The sequence below is a fragment of the Strix uralensis genome, chromosome 5, assembly GCF_047716275.1.
Source record: "Strix uralensis isolate ZFMK-TIS-50842 chromosome 5, bStrUra1, whole genome shotgun sequence".
In the NCBI taxonomy this organism is placed as follows: Eukaryota; Metazoa; Chordata; class Aves; order Strigiformes; family Strigidae; genus Strix; species Strix uralensis.
Genome location: NC_133976.1, coordinates 83,797,250 through 83,817,645, shown reverse-complemented (window position 1 = coordinate 83,817,645; position 20,396 = coordinate 83,797,250). Strand labels below are relative to the sequence as shown.

Sequence of the window (20,396 nt, the reverse complement as noted above, 5' to 3'; positions counted from 1 at the left end):
CCAAGAAGAGTTAATCCTAAACAGGTTCCCCCCAGGAATCAGTGAAAACATGAAAACAAGAGTTTGTAACAGAAGAGTTTTAATCTGAGCAATTGTGCAAACTTGAAGTCAAGGAAATGTGTTAATCTCAATACATATAAAAGCATTCAGGCTAACAGTATGATGATCCTATTTGTAGACTGCAATCTACTGAGGCCAGTCTAGATGCCTGAAGGCTGAGGACACCGTCCCATGATACATCTGGGAATCCAGACTGTCCCCTGTCTTGCTGCTACACACTGTGCGCTGACTCAGTCCCTGCTTTGTCGTTGTCCTGGACCCATTTGTCTCCACAGAGAAACAGAGTGTTCTTTCCTCACACACATCTTCATGCAGCTTTTTGTGCACGTGAGGCTGGTTTCAGAAGAGTGAGAAAAAATGTCCAAGATGAGTCCCTGTGTAGATTAAAAAAAGAGTTTTTCAGGTCTTACTAACAGGTTCCTCTTTTTTTTTTTCCTATATTTTGTATATAATTTATAGTCTATGTACTGTGGCCTTTACTTATGCAAGTACTCCCTCTGCCCTTCACCAGGTAAATAAGGTTTACAAAAGAGATATCTCTACATGTACACAATCAGTATCCCATTTTCTTTCTCCATTTAACTACCTCCAGCCAAATATTTAGGCTGAGCAGGGTTCAGTGTTCACTTCTGCATTAACATTAATCTACTCATATGTACAAAAGTTGCAGCACTAGGTTTTAAAGTACAATGTCCCCCTTTTTAAATATTGACACCAAATCTGACTGCAAGCCATAAGAAACTACGGGGCGGGGGGGGGGGGGGGAAGAGGCTCTATTTTTCTCTAATTTTCTGGGGAATAAAAGAATCAAGGAGACTCAGGCTTACTGCTTATGGCAGTGAACAAAATTTCCTTCAGGGCAAAGCCACGGGACATTCACTGTAGAACCAGGTTATAGTCAAACCACAAGTTAATGTGGAACAGCAATAATGTCATTGACTATAGCTAATGATTTATAAAAACAGTTAAATAATACTAATTTATGTTTCACGAACAATTTCATATAAAGTTCCAGATTAAACTTAGCTAAAAAACAGAGTAGCTTTCAGCTGCAGGTTATTTTGGTTTTGTGTCCTTTAAATCAAGTAATAATTAAAACCAGGAGGACTATATTAAAAGATGAACAAATGAATGACTGAATGAAACTTATAATGTGAAAAATTTTGGGTGTTTCTTCATCTTTTTTGCTATCATGATGTTTCCCTTAATATTAAAGAGTATGACACATTTTTCTTAAAAGTACTCAACGACTTTTAACTCGGTAAGGACTTCTTTGACTGTTGTTCAACTTAAGTCAACAGCCACTCTGTTGAACTAACAAGCAGATTGCAAGATAATGCATTATAATACCTGTGATGAGTCATTGAACACAGAGACCTGACTTTGTTTTAAATAAAAAATAGTGCCACTGAAGTTAATCCAAAGCCTGTCTTAGCCTACAGAGAATGATCAGTGCTGAAACTCACGATAAATTAAAGAATCCATCCCATCCTGCAAGTTTGTCTGAATTCTTTTAATCTCAGGAAGTACAGTTGCTATTGCTTCTTGATTATATATATAAGAAGGAACCTGGACATGCTATATTCAAATTCAGAATAGAAACCTTGGACAAGAAGACAGTGTGAAAGAATTCCATCACACAGAGTCTGTTTGAATGTTAAAGATAAATCTGACACCCCATCCTTCAGGTTACATACAGCTCAGCATAGGGCACACAGGGTTTATATGAACACAGATGTGCCTGGCTGAACAGTGCACCTCAAGTTGAAATTTTGATAGACACAGATAGACCTTTCGATGTAGAAGTTTTAAGAGAATTTTAGAAATATATTCAAAATTTTCTTTCTAGATTTTTATGGTTTTTTTATTATTATTTTATTATTATTATGGAGAGAGACATAAAATTGGCCTTCATAAGAGAATTCTGAAATATGAAAACAGGTTTTAAAATATTTTCAGAAAGATTTAAAATATTCCCTTAATTAAATAGTAGCATAGGATAAAGGAGCAGCATTTCTTTTTACCAAAACTTTTAGCTGAAAAATTAGCTTTCTTTTTTTTTTTCTTTATAAGTAGAAGAAGTATGTCTAGCTTCATTTGTTTATGGACACTCATGAAGTATTTATACCAGCAAATATATGCTTCTTTAGTAAACAGTCACCAGTTCCAGGGAATAAGAGGCAGGTCACAGGTGTTAGTTAGCTGTATTGTTTTTACCTGAAGTATATTAAATTATGGAATGATTGAGAGACACAGCAGAAGAATGTTTTTCAGAAAACTTTTTTAAATAAAAAGTTGTAGTACAGCTCAGAGTTTCAAACCATTATTTGGAACTAAACAGATTTTTAATTCTTTCTGTGCTCCCCTCTTCTGAAGAACACATGGAAATTGCCAGTGATGTAAGAAATTTCCAAGGTTCTTCTAATGATCTCAATTGATGTCATGACTAGAGATGAGAGGAAGTCTTTTCTTCCTGATCTTTTTTTCACTGGGAATCATGTTGTCTGTAAATTAAAATAGGTATTTTGAGAATTTTGGCTCCAAAGATTTGAAACCTGCAAATACTATCTAGCCTTCATTCACTCAAAGTTCCCAAATCCATGGTTATTACAGACAGTTTGTGGTTTAGCTGTTCTGAAGCCTGGGAATGACTGCTAACTGCAGAATCTGCAGTAATGCCTGTCATCACTCTGCTGTAGGATGTTAAACACTTACAACCTGAAACTAAATTCTTTGCAAAGCCAAATGATTCATTGCATTGAATGGAGCCTTAGAGTGCACAAGAATAACAGGATGAGACTCTAAAAATGGTGCACGTAATAAAGGTGAATCTCACCCAAAACAATATCATTCCCAAGTGTAGTAGAAGCATCTCTGCTCTGACACTTGTCAAGTGAATGCAGAAAAAGAGGGGAATAAAAGTAACAAAAAACATAAAGAATATGGATGTGTGTCCAAAAGGGCCCAAGCTGTACAGCTTCATCTCTTTTCCTCTCTATCTGTCCTGTGATTGCAAAGTGGAATAGTTCTTATTTCACCTGGTTTCCACCCAATTGAGAAGAATATCTATAAGGAAATATCCAGAAGCTAAAATTATATAACTATACAAGTTTTAAATTATTAAGAAAAAGCCTTGGATTGATATATTAAATTTTTCAAGCTGAAGTACAAAAATATGACTGTGGGGAATTTTTTATAAAATATCATAAATAATTAAACAACGTGTTTTTAAGAACTGGATTGGGTTCCTATCAAAAAATCTTGTTTGAAGTAGAGGTATTTGGTTTAGGTTTTTCTTTCTGATACATTTTTTATTCATTCCTGATGAATCCAACATACTGAAGCCTCACGCTTCTCTAAATGTCACTGAATGGCGGGCTTAAAAATAGTTCTGCACATTCAGGCCCTTAAGGAACAGTAAAGTTGAAATGGCATGCCGAAGAGGATGAGCACAGGAAGCTATTTAGAAAGGTTTCCTGCCTCTGAAAAGATGGAGCTAAGGCCAGTTGGAGGGGAAAGGTTAAGTAGTAAAATGTGAGCAGGCCAACTGATTACGTGGTTGTGGATAATAGAGCAGCATCATACACAATATCCCATCACATAGGGTTAATCTTTATTCTCCCTGAGGTTTGGTATATTGCAAATTTCAGTTTTCATATTCCTCTTTCTGGGTTACTAGAGAGAGATTTTCAGGGCCTTTACTTTGATTTTGATTTTGTTCATTTGTTAATGATGTTGCAGCTGTGGAGTGACTTCAAATTAGAAGGACTATCAAATTTTCTAGTGTGGCTTAGAAGGAAGGCTCTATTTAGAAGACAAGTTAAAGTGTATGGGGATTTCTCTAATGGCTATTCTGAATCAGCTAGACTAATAAGATATATTAGGTAATAGTGATCAGGGAGGGAGCGGGGGCAACATTGCTACCTAGATGTCTGACACTGAATAGAAACAGTGGTTAAAGAGGAAGGTGAAGGTGGAACCACACTCTAGGGTCAAGCCATCATCCAAGATCCCAACACTGAGACCAGTTAGAGCAAGTGTCGTGTTTTTCTCAGGCTTGACAGTGCGGTCTCACACGAACAGTGATTGGGGAAGGCCTCGGTCAACTCTAAGTGTGTGTGTGTTTGTGTGTTTGTTTGTAAAGCTGTTCTTGGTGCAGCTTATCCTTCTATTAACCTGCTTAGCAAACAGAGCTCAGTAGGGTTATGTTGCCTGTGCTCCATTTTGCCCCTTGACGTTATGAAAAAACATTTTACAACTTGTGTTTGGAGAGACTGTACAGTCATATGTCTGGTTCTGCTAGGAGCATCTGGAAGATGCTAGCCAACTTAAATGGTTGCTATCAGATACTCCTCCCAGAACTTCTCTCAGAATTGACAAACAGTCCCCTCTGCAAATGCATTTGGTTAAGGCAAAACAGGTCTCTGTATTGCACTAACCACTGAGTGCACATGCTCTGCTGGGTCATTTATTTATCCTGTGTCTTGCAGCAATAAGCTGCTTGGTTTTCTTTGGGGAATGAGTTCTAGGAAATCTTGTCTTTATTCTTTCTTTTCTGGAGCTCCTCAATCCTCAGAAGATGTTCTCAGAATGTTGTTTCTTTGTTTTCATCTCACATCTTTCTATGTAAGCTGCTGATTTTATTCTTTTCAGTGCATTTTGTGCCCTATTCCCATTCAGACTGTCTTATTTTCTTGTAGGTGCTAACTCTTTCATCTCTCCTTTTTGCCAGTCTCCACAAATCATTAATTAAATCTGGCTGACAGTCAACCTTAACCCTTCTTTCAAACTTTCCTCCCTTTTGATGGAGTTACCTCTAGCAAAGTGTTGCCACTTCTCTTCACGCTCCAGTTTTAGACTCTCCTTTGCTGTGATGCTTACAGGGAAGTTAGTGGTTCACATGCTGATCTGTCTGCTACACTAATCAGCATTGCTGCATTGCTTCCTTGTGGCACTCTGTTTTTCTTGAGTGATGTTTTCTCTTATATTATACAGAAATGATAGGACTAGGGTAGGGCTGTACTTACACAGTGTGGTGTGGTCCATAATTTGAACTCCTATCTAGTGATGTAATAATATGTATGATGTAACAAATAATAAGGACATTGATAAGAGTACTGGTGAAAGTTGGTAAAATGTTTCAAATTATCCAAATTTTGACTGAATTTTCAAGTTCAGAAAAATAAATCAGAGAAACCATTTTTAACCAACTACAGATTTGTTTGTATTTCATGGTTTATTTTTGAAATTGCAGAAATGCCTGGAAAATTATTGCAAAGCTCCACCATTGCTTTAAGCTACCTACCATTATGTTATCCTTTGTTCTCTGTTAGACTTGTAAACATTTCAAAAATATAGAATTGCTGCGGCCTCAACACAATTTCCCTTACTTGCCATATCCAATTTCTCTTCTCACGATCCCTTCTCTTCAATGTTCAGGATCTTTCTTCAGGGTTAAGAATGGGACCACTGAGCCTTTACTGGCCTTGTTGAAGATGGGTGTTTTGTTACAATCCAGTCGGTAGGGTAAAATGAAAGGATGATATGATTCAGGAAAAAGACAGACCGAACAACATAGGCCAAAACACAATAGCAGCTATCTATGATCGCCATCAGACAGAGTTTTAGATGAAAAGCCCGCTGTCATAGCTTACTCTGTGAGCAGTTCATGAGTAGCCATCAATCGTGTCTGGCAGCCCAAGCATCTATAAAACATGAATGTGGTCATCTCAGAACCAATAACTCAGTAGATCGTTTCCTACATGGCCATGCACTTATCTATTCTTGTTATGCCTCTATCCCAGTTTTCCTCCTCTGTGCTATCAAAGAGCTTTACTTACACTATTGCTCACATTTTGGAGCTATAAAAAAGTATCCACAAAAGTAGTGATCTGTACAGGTTTTATTATCTATGCTTCTGGCGGGATCCTGTAACCTACAGAATCAGTATCTGAATAAAGTCCACAGGTACTTGTAACTCCAGGTTCTATCCCTAGCTGTCTGAATTGACATGCTACTACTGTCACTTTTTTTATTTTAATCACTAAGAGTCAAAGGGCTGTCTTCAGTTGTCTTGCACTTGGCTGAACATGTTGTCAGAACCTATTAAATGTTGATAGTTAACAAGTGCAAAAACTAAGCTCTGTTTGCAGCTATCTCCACTCAGCTTATGGGTAATGAATTTCCACTTAATGATGAAGTTGTGGCTTGTATTAAAGAGGAAATTTACTACAGCAAAACATGAGGAAGATGAAAGTCCTCTTGCAAACATTGTTAATGATTCATAGGACAGCATGTTAGATACTTTTATGAAGTAGTAGTTTAAAACAGTAATGCAGCTGGCATCACAAAGAGAAGCAGACCACATTAAACATCAGATACAGTCTAAGACAGTGAGTCAGAAAAGTGCACGATATAAGCTTTTTTTCTGAAATTTCTAGGCATCTGCCTCCCTGGCTCATTACAGCATCTGAAAATTGCTTAAAGAAGCAATGATATAAAACTTCAGTGGTATTTTATAGCTATAGAAATTTTCTCTGACAAATGGAAGACACTTTCTGAGATTTATTGGCAAATTAAAAAGTAAAATTTGCATCCCACTGTGGAACACTAAATATTATTAGACACTTGGAGAGAAAGAGAAGATGAAAATAATATAATATGTGTCCTAAAGAGCTTAAGAAGTCCAGTATTTAATGTTTTATAGTAAAAAAACCACCCACATGATAGAGCCCGTACGGAGCATAGGAAGTGGTTTCTTCAGTGCTTGTAAGCTTCTACATGTTGTAAACCTTGTTCTCATGAAACTTATAAAATTTGTAAGTCCACAGCTTGTAAATTAGTTATTGTTGTCTGGACGACCAGAGTGCCCTACAAACCCTGCTAAACAGTAGCTCTCCTGGGACTAGGCACTGTTCAAATGCTGAACATGAAAGACCAGAGACCTTTGTCAAGCCAGCACACATGGCTATAACTAGAACTGGCCAAAAAGTGTCGTCAAACCCTTTTCTGGCAGCCTGACTGAAGAAGATACAGCATTTATTCTTCAAAAAAAATAAGCACATCCATGGTATTTCAAATCTAGACAAAACTCCTCAATTTTCCTGTTCCTTTACATAACGTCAAAATTTGGGGGTTTCATTTTCTAGTTGTGTTTCATTTTATGAGGTTTTTAAGCTCTCCTGGTGCAGGTTGTACATTATTTCACATTGGTGTCTTACAGGTATCCAGTCAATGGTAGATATTTAGACACCCCTTGTAGTTAATGAAGCAGCACCTCCAGGAATGTATTAATTCATCCCAGGAAAATGGGATAAGCTGCCTCTCTAGGTATTCTTCCATCAGCTGCAGAACAAGTTTTGGCAGACAGTGTGCCCTTAATGCCATACCTATATGTCTGCAGTTATGCAAGATCAAACCAGTTCTTAATGTGATTCCACTGATTATTTTTTGAAACAAGCATTTGGCATTAACCAAGTCAAACATTGGACTGTTTCTTATGGGACATTTTTCAGAGATTTTGTTTCATCAGATTAAAACTTCACTGAGATTCTGAAACAAATTTTGAACCATTTACTGATTGTTAGGGATGGAAATTATATTTTCCTTTCAGCAACAGGTGTAACAAACAGGCAGAAGATAGGTCGTGGTGATACGCTGAAGGTCTGGGTGACTTGATGGAGGTAAATGATGCAAACTACAAAAACACTACAGCAGGACCAAGCATTAAGGTACCTTATCCTAAATCATGGTGTCTTCTCCTAAAAAAAAAATATTTCCACAGTCTTTTTTTCTCCTAAGAAATAAACTCCCTCCCTCCCTCCTTCTTTTCGTACTAATTTAAGGACTTAACAGCTAGGCTTCTGAAAACAGGGGAATGCAATATTATATGCATGAACTATTCCATGAACCATAACTCTGTTCTTCCAACCTCGAAGCTATCATTTCCTACTAAAAACTACCTACATATAACCGGGAGACATTCACTGAGTTAAGTGTAAATGAACTGATGGCCAAGGGAGGCATTAGCTGCAAAACCTTGACAGTGCTTGGATTGTGAGGGAAGGTCATTTGGGGTCATGTCTAGCCACCCATCACTGCTACTGAATAAAAAGCAACAGGTGCATATGGGTACTTCAAGAGGTTCAGTTTACTGTGTTTTGATGTTGTGTTGGTGTCCATTTCAGCAGTGATGCCTGGGATTATTTTACCAGGGATATTGTCAGTTGTGAGCAAGTAAAGATGGAAACCTGAAGGAAAGGGTGCTAAAATGGAGTAGGTAAGGAGCTCTTATTTGAGCATGTGCTCAAAGTGTACAGCAAATGCAGCTCATTGCATCTCTTTCAAACACTAGTTTTGCTTTAGAATGGTGAAGGTGCTGGATACTAAGTCCCTTCTTTGTGGTCATATGCCCAGCCGTCTGGCAACAGGAAGACTGAGGGAGAGTACATGCATTTGGGCATTTTAGGAGATTGTCTGAGAACAGCAAAATTGCAGCTGTGTACCATCAGTCTTAATTTCCTAGGTTTTGTGCACTTGAGTTTTGCTAAACTGTGTGATTTGAACTGCCAGACAGACTTAATAGTGCATTTATAAAGGGTTGGGGGTTTTATCACTAATCAGTTTGTTCATTTTTTTCTCTCTTTTTTTCTTTTTTTTCTTCTTTTTTTTTTTTTTTTAAATCAGAAAGGAATACTGTTCTTCACAATTAGCAAAAATTTGGGCTTCTGAAACATTCAGTAGGAAAACAGGCATTTTATGACTCCTAGATGCACCTGCTGTTTCCCTCTCTTAGTCAGATTATGGTCAGTAGTACCAGAGATGCTTACTTACCAGAATAAGTTTAATACCATGCTGTGGTTTGCATCACAGGGTTTTCTCCAAGCACACGAAGTACATTCCTTTTGGATGAAATTATCTTGGAAGGAGAGGTTCCAGAGCACACCTAATGAATGCCAGCTACAAATTCAGCCCATGGGACCAGGCTAGAGCTCATTGAAGCAACTCAACCCTGAAAGGTGGGCATCAGGTCCTGCATCGAGCAGGGTGTCTGTGCCAGGGGGCTGCAGGGATGGCCTTTGTGTGAGGAGGCCATGAACTACCTCATGTCTGGGTAGAGCCAGTGAAGACACGTAGGCACTGTGTCCAGCCTTCCCACTGTCCATTCCTAACCCAGTCACTGTGACCATTCCTCTCCACTGACTGCAAATGGAGATGGGGTCTTACTGCCCTGCAGAAAAGGTGGTCAGGGTCCACTTGTTTAGATGCTTCAGCCTAAAGGCAAAAACCTCTAGCAGTGCATCTACATAGAGTCCAAGATGGGTGTAGATCACTTCTCCATGTGGCATGTTCACCCTAAGGGTTTTGATTATAGCCCAGAGCCAGTGAACATAGCACATCTCCTTGAACCATCCCGCTAGCACCACAGTGGTCTGTCTGGGAACACTCTTACATAGGCTTGATATAAGTGTTATTTCCAGCCCATTTCTTCTGGATATTTATCATCCAAACTTGGGCTTTAGCAACTTTTTTATCATGTCTTCTCCTGAATGACATATGGAGTGTGCAGCAGCTGAGATGAATGCTGAAGAGCTGAAACAGACTGGCCATGACAAGGGCCCTTGGCTGAGCCCTAGGTGAGCCTAAAACAAGCAGCAAGGAAGGCAGTAGACCACCTAGAAAGTTTTGTTTTATACTGGAGTCTGTGCCTCAAGAAACCATTGCTGGGTAGGTCAGCCTTCATCCATATGGAGATACCAGGAAATGCAAGCCTGTGGGCTGATTTTAGAACACATAAAATCAACCTTATAGTGCAACAATCCCAAACTGTTGCAATACAGCATATGCAGTGCAAGCACAGCCTTCGTGGGAGAGAACAGCAGCCTCCTTGATTGAGTAAACACAGAATGTGACTGGTGGATATAAGGATTAGCTGAAAGTGGTGAGTAATGTTATCAAAGTCAAACTTAGCCAACTCCGAAAATAATATGTCATTGTATTAAAGCATTGTGGACACTATATGCCCAAACTCATATAGGGATCTATTAAATGGTTAAATTAGGGTTACAGCTGCTACCTGTTTTTCAGAGCAGTATACAGTGATTGGCAGATAATTGTAAATCTGAACAATTGCATTTTTTCCAGTTTCCATCTGTCTGACCATATCATGTAAGGATTGATTCTGATTTTATACAGGTATTGGACCAATATAATTCTACTGCTGTTAGCTAATACATGTCATTTTTTGTGGATCTCACGAAGGAAAATCAGAACCAGTTCCAAATCATATGATTTAAATTGATGTGGTCTCTTCCTCTGCTTCTACGATGTTTCCATGTCAGCGCGATTTTACTGAAGTCTGTAGAGCTATACTGTGTTAAAACTTCATGGCAGAGTGGAGCATCAGTATTAATGAAGAAGCTCATTAGGAAAAATTGTCTTTCAGGTTTACAGAATTGGAGTGTTGAAGACAGAAAATTTTCAAGTAGCAGTCTTTCAAATGGGGGTGATCGGAATCCAGTTAATTCTTTGAAGATAGACAGAGTTAATAAACATAGTGGAAATTTTAGAATTTTAGAGCAGATGAGTGTAAACTTCAGAAGACCCGCAATAAGTATAAAAAAGATTTTTCTGATTTATCTTTAATGAGAAGTCATGAAGAGTAACAAATAAAATCTGAAATTTTTGGGGAGAAGAAATTGTGTCACAGCTGTAAAAATATGAGGTCAGCCCTCTGTTTAGCCCAGTTATATTTAATTGAAGATGCTTGAATATACATCAATGAGTGTCAAAGGGTCAAAAAAAAAGCAGTTACATGAGGATAGATCATATTTGCCAAGGTAAAAAGAAAGGAAATTCCTACAGGGAAGGGAACACTAAACCAGCCACAATAAAGGAGTCAAATATTATCCAAACATGGGTAAGGGGGAGACCAATTTACCACTAATAATCTAATTATAAATTAAAGAACCATGGGTGGTGGAATCAGGAGTCCTGATGAAGACTGAAGAAACAGATTAACTTATTATTAAGGAATATTTTCTGTCTTTTCAGAGTTAAAATGCAAGAAAAGAGAAGTATTTAAAGCTGGTTGGGGTTACAATACTAAAAGTGAGCAGACTGAAAAAAAACCCCAAAACCTCTCTTTTCTGCCACTCCACATATTATCTAAGGACCTGATCAATCAGATACATGCAGCTGTGAATATGAGATACTACTATGTATGAGCATATTTAAGTCATCAATGAAATTGCCTCTAGTACTAAAATCCATATTGAAGATAAACGCAAGACTGGACCCTTGGGTCATTACTTTACAGAGATTTATGGGTGCATTTAACTTCATGGACATGAATAATCCCATTGATTTTTTTGAGACTGCCTACATGTGTAAAATGAAGCACAGTTTTAAATCTTCTCTGAATTATGTCTTTAGATTATAATCTTCTCAATCTATTCATCAGTTTTCAGAAGTGGCTTGATCCTCATCTACATAAGTCCTTTATAATTTGACAACAGTTAGTGTAAGGCCTATACTTCCGTAGGATTCTTGGCTCACTTTTGAGACCTGATTTAGTGAAGATACATATCACTTGGAGAGCAACATATGAAGTGTATATACATTATCTGATCAAGCACCTTTAGGGATCTGGTATGTGAAATTGATCCTTGAGATATATGGTTGAGAAAGCATAATCCCAACAAAGCAGTAAATGGAAGATCTGTGCCACAGTAGTGAAGCAGGAGGTAGGGAAATGGTGGAAGACAGACGGCAGCAGCCAACCAGTTTGCATTCACCGTGCTAAATGCTTCTTGATTCTCATGTAGGTCTGTAGTGAGTGAGGAGACCCACAGAACAGGCAGCCCATATAAAAGTCAAAGTGTTAAATCTTAGGAGAGTGCATGCACTATTTGTTTTATTCTCTATGAATTTTTATTGGAAAAGAGGGAATGGTGATAGAGTGAGTGCTCTGTTTCCCTATGGACCAGTCAGCAGAAGGTAGCAGTCATTGTATGTGAAGATGACCCTTCGATTTACATATGAATCATGGAGACAGATTGAAGAGAAAGTCACAGTGAATGTAGATAAAACAACTGATCTGAGAAGCCCTATACTTCATGTGTGTGTCCATGAGGGAAAAGAAATCTAGCAGAGGGTTAAGAACGGGCCCAGGCTTGCTCTACCTTTCTATAAAAAGGGGAAATCTTCCAAACCTAAATCAGAAGCAGAATCTGAAGGATACCCAAACACTGTTATCCCAGAAGGATGCCTACTGAAATTCAAACTTATTTCATCAGGTTCTACTTGTCTGGTAAAAAGTCCTGAATTTTTATACCGTTTTTTTGGTTGGGTTTTTTTTAAGCAATAAATGTCCTGGTTAATGTGTTTTTACCTGGGGTGTTAGTTAAACTGAGTAATAGAAAAGTAAAACTTCAATCTAGAAAACACATATACTCCTCATTATGCAACAGGGGCTGAAAATCTGAAAGGTTTTTCTTGGTTCTAGTGATAAGAGGAGGTCCCCAGATACTCCTGTGTACTTTGATGCACTGATTTAGGGTGATACAGGTTTTGATGACAGACAAACCACCCTTGGAGGAATTCAAAATTTCAGTGTCACTAGAGAATTTTATCTGACATCCTAGAAATTTATTCTTTTCCACTTGATTTTCCCAAAGTCCAAAGGTAAACTTCCTTTACTTAAACTCATCATACATCTTAATGAATAAACTAGGTATCATGTGAAATCATCAAGCAAAGCCATAAAAACATATACAAGTAGGTATGAGTACAGGAACAACAAAAGCTGTCTCAGTTCTTAATGCATTCTTGATGTGTTTACGTGTTCATTATCATTTGAATACCCTCTTTCTACTGATGATAAAGGTGCATTCTGCATCTCTAGAAATGGTGTCAGATTTGTTTCCTATCAAAAGCAGAAGTAGAAATTTTGACCAATGCCTGATATATTTATAGGACTGACTCTTCTATTTCAAAGCCATGAGTAGTTCAAAATCTTAGACACTGGATAGTTCAAGTTAAGTCTGAATTATTCTCACATCAGCTTTATTGATTCGCCAATTACAGTCTTTAGTTAAAATATGCAGTGTATATCAGCTCTGCTTTTATAATGACATCAGTTCTTTATGTGAAGCAAACCTTGCAGCAACATATAATGTTTTTATTAGACCAAGACACAAAGCTGCAGAAAAAAAGAAAGCTTAGTACTCACAAGTTTTCAGTGCCACATTTCCAAAGGACTTTCCTGTCACCCAAGCAATATGATTCAGGTGTATTCTTTCTCCAAAGCTCTTTCTTGCAGAAAATGCCGTGCATCCAGTCATGGTTTATATTCAAAAAGTTTTGTCTGAAGTGCTTTTTTAAAAAAAGCAAAAAACAAACAAAAAACCCACACTAAAAATATCACTTAATACTACCATTGAATCTCTAGCATTCTTATATTGTATACAAAAAAGTTAATTAGAAAAAATCTAAAGGTAAAACTTACTTATCCAATAAGATAAAACTGTACTAGAGCAAAAATTCTGTTTCTCTGGACATTATACAGACTAATAGATAACACACAATAAGAATATACTGGTTCTAAATTCTGCTCCATGCAATCTCATGTAACATGCCTGATACCAACCGACTCTGTGTTCTGCAGTGTGTGAATCAGTGCAGAACTTGGCCCACATTCTCCCAAAATGCAGTGGATTGATGACATTGCTAGAGCCTCTTGCAAAAAAATCTCTGCAACTGAGCAGAGGAAAAATGTAGCCAGTTGAACATTAACTGCATAGTCTTGGATTCCATTCAATACTGGAATAACTGGAGTCAAAAAAGGAATGGGGAAAACATCATCAATAATTAGCAGGGGGATCTGTCCTGAATTAAAATTTGCATACAACTGCATACAAGCCTGTTATCATGAGATTTTATTTAATTGGAAAAAATAATAATTGAATTACTAGATTACTTTTACCATTTTGGGTTTTTAATAAAACCCACCTATTCTGTTTTCTGTTTTTCCTTTCCCTTGCCAACTCTTCACCTAAAAATGGAAAAATGATATTGTACAATGTACAGTTTGCCAGAAGAACAGAGCAGGAAGGCACGAATAACTTACATGTTTTAAATTGGTCCTTTAATCAAAGTCACCTATTCCAATATGTTATTTTTTCACAGGAGAAATACAAAACCACATTGCATAGGATTTAGATTTCATCTGTACTAACAAAACAGTCCCAGACTGGTGCCCCAGACTTGCCCCACAGGCCAAGCACCACAGCCTGGCTCTGTGTCTGTGTGCTGAAACTTTCTTCCTCCCTGAAACAGAGTGGCTGCATCTGAAGAGCCTCTTGGATGTAGTTTTTGGGCTATGACCTTACCTGAACTACATCAGGGATAGCTGGCCTGAGCCAAAAAACTGCTAGGGAGTATACTTACCATTAAACACTCACTGTAGAGGTCTGTGAGCTGGTTTTTGAGCCTGTTTACTTACACAAATGTATAAAAATCTATGTCATAAATCAGGGTGCATGCATTTTGGGCACATAAAAATGTATAAATTGAAATGCTCCTTTTAAAAATGTATCCACAAGATTCAGACCATTTATTTCAACACAGACAGATCTTTTTTTTCATAGAAGAAAAGCTGATGCTTTAAGTTGATGGCCATAATGTACCATTAAAAACTGTGTTCAAACAAAAGTGCTGATGAATGACAAAAAGAAATGAAAATGCTTTCTAATAAGAAACAACTGGGCTAAAAGCAAACATTTCAAAGACAGATTAAACTGTGTGATCCATCCTAAGGCTCCTGCTCTGGCACAGCCATAGCGCTTTAAAAAGAACAACTGAAGACTTTCCCTGCCAACATCCTTCCATCACAGCCAGTGAATTCACTTGCAGTTCGTAGAGCATGTTTTGCACGTAGCAGGACACATCCACAGTGCAGCTCTGCTGTGGCAGAGCAGCCAGATGGAGGTTTGAGGTGCTCTAAGGCTGGCTGTGAGGGTCTTAATGCAGCAGGCGGGACACAATGCAATTTCTTACAGCAAAATCCACTGTGAGTTTGGACGTGACGGCCCGTTCTGAAAGAAGTGCAGTCTCAACATCAGGTCAAGCTTCTTCAAAAGTATTACTGAAGAGGTGAGTAGCAGCCTGGAAAAAAGTCTCAAGGCAAGGCTGGTTCCACACTAGGACTGGCATTTAGTGTCAGCTAGGGTAACATTTCCTACCTGAAGTGTCACTTTGACACCCCTTCTGACATCTGTACAGACTCCCATTCATAGAACTGCTTTGGAAGGACTCTTCTTTCTCTCTGTAGGTTAGCTGCAGAAGGTGCAAGCTTCCTACTTCTATCCAGCTTCATCTCACCAAAGATAAGAGTGATGGGCAATGGAACAAATAATTACTGTACATTTCACACCATAAAGGTCAGTATATGACTAATTTGACAGAAACTGTTGCAAGCCCATTACAAACACTGTGATCAATTTTATAGAGGAGTTTTGAATCTACATATAATGCAGCTATATAGATCTGTATGTAATCGGATTCTTAAAGGTTGCAGTTGGAGAATTATGAATGTGCTGTGGGAGTGGTAACACATGAGCATATTTTTCCAAGTGAAAAGGATGGGAACTATTATAAGTAAAGTGTTGAGCTATGTTCATGCAGAAACACTAATGTTTGCAGATGGATTTCATGTGGAAGGTGGACTGTTACAGTTTTAAGCCTCACTGATGCAAGAAGGTGTCAACTGAGGAACCAAGGGGGTTTCTATCAGCTATGAAGTAACGTAAAACTAGGAATAATGCTGGTTTTCCTGTATTTCCTCCATCGAAGCAGAACACCTCCCACCCCACATTTTTCCACATCTGTGCTGCCTCCTCCTCTTCGCTGTTTGTTTTCCCTTGGGATAGCAGCAAGGAAGCAATTGAGATAAATGGTCCGTGGAGGAAGAGGTGACACAGATGAGCAATCTGACAGGAATCACAGTGTTTTTCCTATACATATGCAAGGTACATATGAACTTATAAACATAAGGCTGTTAGTTCTCTTCTGTATGGTACTGGCTGCAAGGAAAGGAACCAACTACCTGTGGACATTGGAGAGCCAAGTGCCTTGAAAGAGGAGGTCAGGAGGAGGAAGAGTATGTGTATTTTTACTACTCCTATTGCCTGTACATATGGATTTCAGTCAAAAAAATACCCCAGAATTTGGATTTGTAAGGTAAAAGGCCTAGTGAAACGCAGATCTGACAGCAAATATGTGGGAAAAGGAGACTTGCCGTGTGAAAGAGGAAGCCTTTAATTCTTGCCAAGGGCGAGGGAAACAAGAAATCTCAGGAGTTTTCAGTCCGCAAGGATTAGTTTGTAACTATTTTATGGTCTGTCAGTTTATCAGAACTGGAGTGTGTTTCCAAAGCAGAGAAAGAAGAGGGCAAGTTAATAGTTGTAATAGATCAGCTATTGTGAGAAATCAGTTATTTTTATTTTAGGGTATTACTCCAAGTAAAATAATTTTTCATGTTGTAAGTATTTAGTGTTACTGTGATGAAAATGTTAATTAAGTTAGGTTTATTAACAGAATACAGCAGCCTGGGTTTTATTATGGAGTTCCATATGCCATATTTGGATGATCAAATAAGAAGTAATTTAATTAATTTTAAAAGATATTAAAGGACAACTTTTGGGAGTTGTTTCCTAAAGTAACACTGCAAATAATGATCTTCATCTTGTTTCTGCCATGTGGGTAAATGAAAAAACTTCTCTTTCGTTATAATAACCTTGATTTTTGCAGTCAAATTTCCTAACATCTATGCTCTTTGATTTGGGTGAACTTGCTCGGACTGATTTCCATATAATAACATCAGTAATGAAAACACTCGTGTTTAGAGGGCTGAACCTAATAAATCCAATAAGCAAACAAGCTAAAGAGATAGAATACCTGGAAAATCACTAATTACTTACAGTTGCTGTATCATCACAGAAGTTACTATTATTTTCAAACAGTATCTCCAAAAGGTTTGAGGAGCTTCACCCTCCACACACACACACACACACACACACACACATACACACACACACACACACTATACTTTGTCCATTGCTGGGGCAAGGGAACAGCAATCTGTCCTTCTTCTGTGGTTTGGAAGCAAGAGAGGCAGGTGTATACAGCAGGAATCACCTTTCCAGCATGCCATGGGAAGGCAGGTGATGTAGCAGTGGGAAGTATTTACCTTCTCCAGCTCAGTAAAGGAGAATGGGGCAGTCTATGTTGTCTGCACAATGTGAAGGTCTTAAGCCTGTCTCTCTCTGAAATCAGTGAGGGAGGGAAAGGCTTTTGTTTCCTGCCTTATGTACAGAAGTGAGAGAGGTCGTATTCTCCCACTTCCTAGCCTGCCAACCAGCCAAAAATTAGAGCCCCACAGGAAGACTGGTTTGTCACGTCGTGCTGTTAGCAGAGGCTTCAAGGCAGCCCATCTGCTGCCACTGTCATGCTGGTGCTGTTATATGGAAGAGCTGCCAGAGAAGACACCCCGCTTCTGGGCTGTTTATTGAGTCCTTGGGAATAAGAAGCAGGGTGCATTCAGAAGGGCTGGAGTAGACTGTGGGAATGGGAAACCTGAAGGATTTGGGGGCAGGGAGAATGTGAAGCTGCTGGATTTTCTGGGAAAGTGTGCATGAAATCAATGGGCTGTTGTGGGGAGGGAAGAAGGAAGAATTTGTAATTCATATATTTGTTCTCTGATAGGGAAATATAATACTGGTGGATTTGCTTTTGAGAGAAAAAAAAAATACTATTTGAGAAGAAGGTTACTTGCATGACCAGAAAATGATTGAGGGAACCCCATTTTAAAAGAACTGGATGCCTAAGCCTGAATTAATGAACTAGGAACTGCTGTTGAAACAATGCAAGGAATTTCCGAAGGAAAGACAGAAGGGACCTTGGAAAAGCAAGAAGGTAGGAAAAATTATCAATTTAATGATCAAGTTCAAAACAGATCAGAGATACTTTTGCTAGTTTGTTTCCTTTCTCTCTCTTTTAAAAATCCTTTTCCTCAGAAATAAATGTTTAAGTGGAAATATATGTGATTGTGACCCCGTCAGTTCTTTGGTTTGTAAGGGAGGAGAGGAGGACTGGATTTTGTTTACTTTTTGAAAAAGAAAATACATCATAACTGAAAACTGACAAGCAGGCTATTGTTTCACTTTTCAGATACATGACCACAGAAAACATTTAGGCTGAGATCTCACAAATTTTCATAACATTTTCCTCATTTTTTTCACAGTTTACTTTTGACACCTGAGAGTTACCAATATCTCTAAATGAAGAGGGGAAAGTGACAGAAATGTAAAAATTATTTAAAATGGAATATCTAAAAGCTTTGTCCAGCTCAAATTCTAATGTGTCTGTTCTCCTGTGTTATTATCACTGGTATTTAAATCATACTGTCATTATAATGTCTTTGCTGTTGCTGCAGAGTGAATTAGGAGGGGGATTTCACTGATGCCAGCTGCAATTAAGCATGAAATTTCAGTTTTCATTTTGCCCCTTGTCTCACTGTTCATATGAGTTTTATCCAAACTCTCTCTGGCCAACAGGAGCCTTTTCCTTGGTTTCGTCTCACACCCAGATCCTCAGACAGTTTCTTTTACAGCAAGACCTTCTTTTTGGTCCCATTTATTTCTTGAAAGCCTGGACAAAGCAGTTTGTATTTTGTAGAAAGACATGTGATAGTGCTTAGACAGCAGCAGGCTTTCTAGCTTGATTGCCTATGGAAATCAGATTGGTGTTAACAACCAGTTTTGATGTCTGTTATTGTCCTCTATTTTCATAATCTTGAAACCCTTTTCCATTTTCAGCTAGATCTGACAGATATCTTCAGTTTTCAGAGACACTGAACTGCAAATCTCAATAAATTAGTGTCTGGGACAGAAGAAGGTCCAAAGCAGTCTTTACTGAGAGAAAACCTGGAGCAGAAGCTCAAGTATAATCAGAAATCAGAGTGGCAACAGAGGAGCAGGGCAATGTTAATGCTCTAGTCATGAAAAAAGCTTTGGCCAGAATTTGTTGTTCAGAGGAGAGTTCAACTACAAAACCTGGAGCTCAAGGGAATCAGGCTTCAGGCATTCTGCTGATCATGGAATGGCTCATGTTCCTAGGAAAGACTTGTGACTGAAGTAAATCTTGGTAGATACAGACTTATTCTTTCATTTGAAGAGAATGAAAACATTTATTCCAAAAAGTCAACAGGAAGTGAAAAAAAATGCAGTTGTTTTCCTGAATTTTCTAGGCAAGCCTGCAAAACCCACACATTTGTTCACCTTTCTCTGAAGTCCTTCCATTCATTCATTTGGTTAATGATCACATATTTTTTTCTTTTTATTTACAAATAACAAGTAAGAAGTTATTGATTCCTTTTATTAAGTCGAAACTCAAATGTTGCAATGCAATTGCAATTGTTGCAATTGCATTTGCAACTCAAATGAAGCAATTTGTACCAGAGGTCACTTTACTGTCACCATTTATAATAAGAGATTAGAGACTGTGTTAATGATAAATGTGGAGTAGTGAAAATGCATCTAATTCTATATGGCAACTTTTTTTTACCTGTGTTTTCATCGTTATTAACCTACGTACAATTCCTTTTTTGGATGAAGCATCTCATCTTTTGAACTCAGAAATTGCTCTTTTTTTTCAATTCAAGTGTTCAAAGAAATGCCCCAATAAGAAGAAAAATATGAGGATAAATAAGTGCTGTACCTTGATAGGAACAGTCAAGAGGACAAATACAAGGTGTGGAAAATCTGAGTAGGTGGCAGACCAACAAAAGGGAGTTTGAATGCGAGTCAGCAGATTTATCCTGCTGCAAAAAAAAGAATCCTTGTAATGTATAAGTGGGGGTGTGCTATATAAGGTATGGGAAGCAATATTTTGCCATATGAATAAAGTCTTGTCTAGGGTACTGTGTCCAGCTAAGGGCAGATAACAGTTCGAGAAATGTCTGTACCAATTGGCAAGAATTCAGAGGTGATCAACAAGAATTATTCGAGGTCCAGAAAACATGACTTGTGAGAAAAGATTGAAAGAGTTGGGTTTGTTTAGTCTAGGGAAGGGAAGAATGTGGAGAGACGTGATAATAGCCACTATGAACAGGACAAAACATGATGTGTTTGAATTGCCTCAACAGAATTAGGGTGGGCATTAGCAAAAGAAGCTTTTTAATGTCAAGATAGTGAAGTGCCGGATTAGCTTGTTTCAGGAAGCTATGGAGTCTTTCACTGGAGATTTAAAGAGCAATTTAGACAAACATTTGCCAGGTG

General features: G+C 38.1%; 2 long non-coding RNA genes across 2 annotated transcripts in view; one reads left to right on the top strand and one right to left on the bottom strand.

Annotated features, from left to right (window-relative positions):
• Nucleotides 1-62: 62 nt before the first annotated feature.
• Nucleotides 63-13,750, bottom strand: LOC141943849 (uncharacterized). Its single transcript, XR_012629074.1, has 2 exons — nucleotides 13,292-13,750; nucleotides 63-434 (listed from the first exon to the last, which is right to left on the bottom strand). It is a non-coding gene; the product is annotated as an uncharacterized LOC141943849 (long non-coding RNA).
• Nucleotides 13,751-17,574: 3,824 nt separating this feature from the next.
• LOC141943848 (uncharacterized) overlaps nucleotides 17,575-20,396 on the top strand; it is a 31,687-nt gene continuing 28,865 nt past the window's right edge. Inside the window, exons 1-2 of the long non-coding RNA XR_012629073.1 lie at nucleotides 17,575-17,652; nucleotides 17,824-18,033. This is a non-coding gene — a long non-coding RNA (uncharacterized LOC141943848). The remainder of the gene's footprint in view (nucleotides 17,653-17,823; nucleotides 18,034-20,396) is intronic.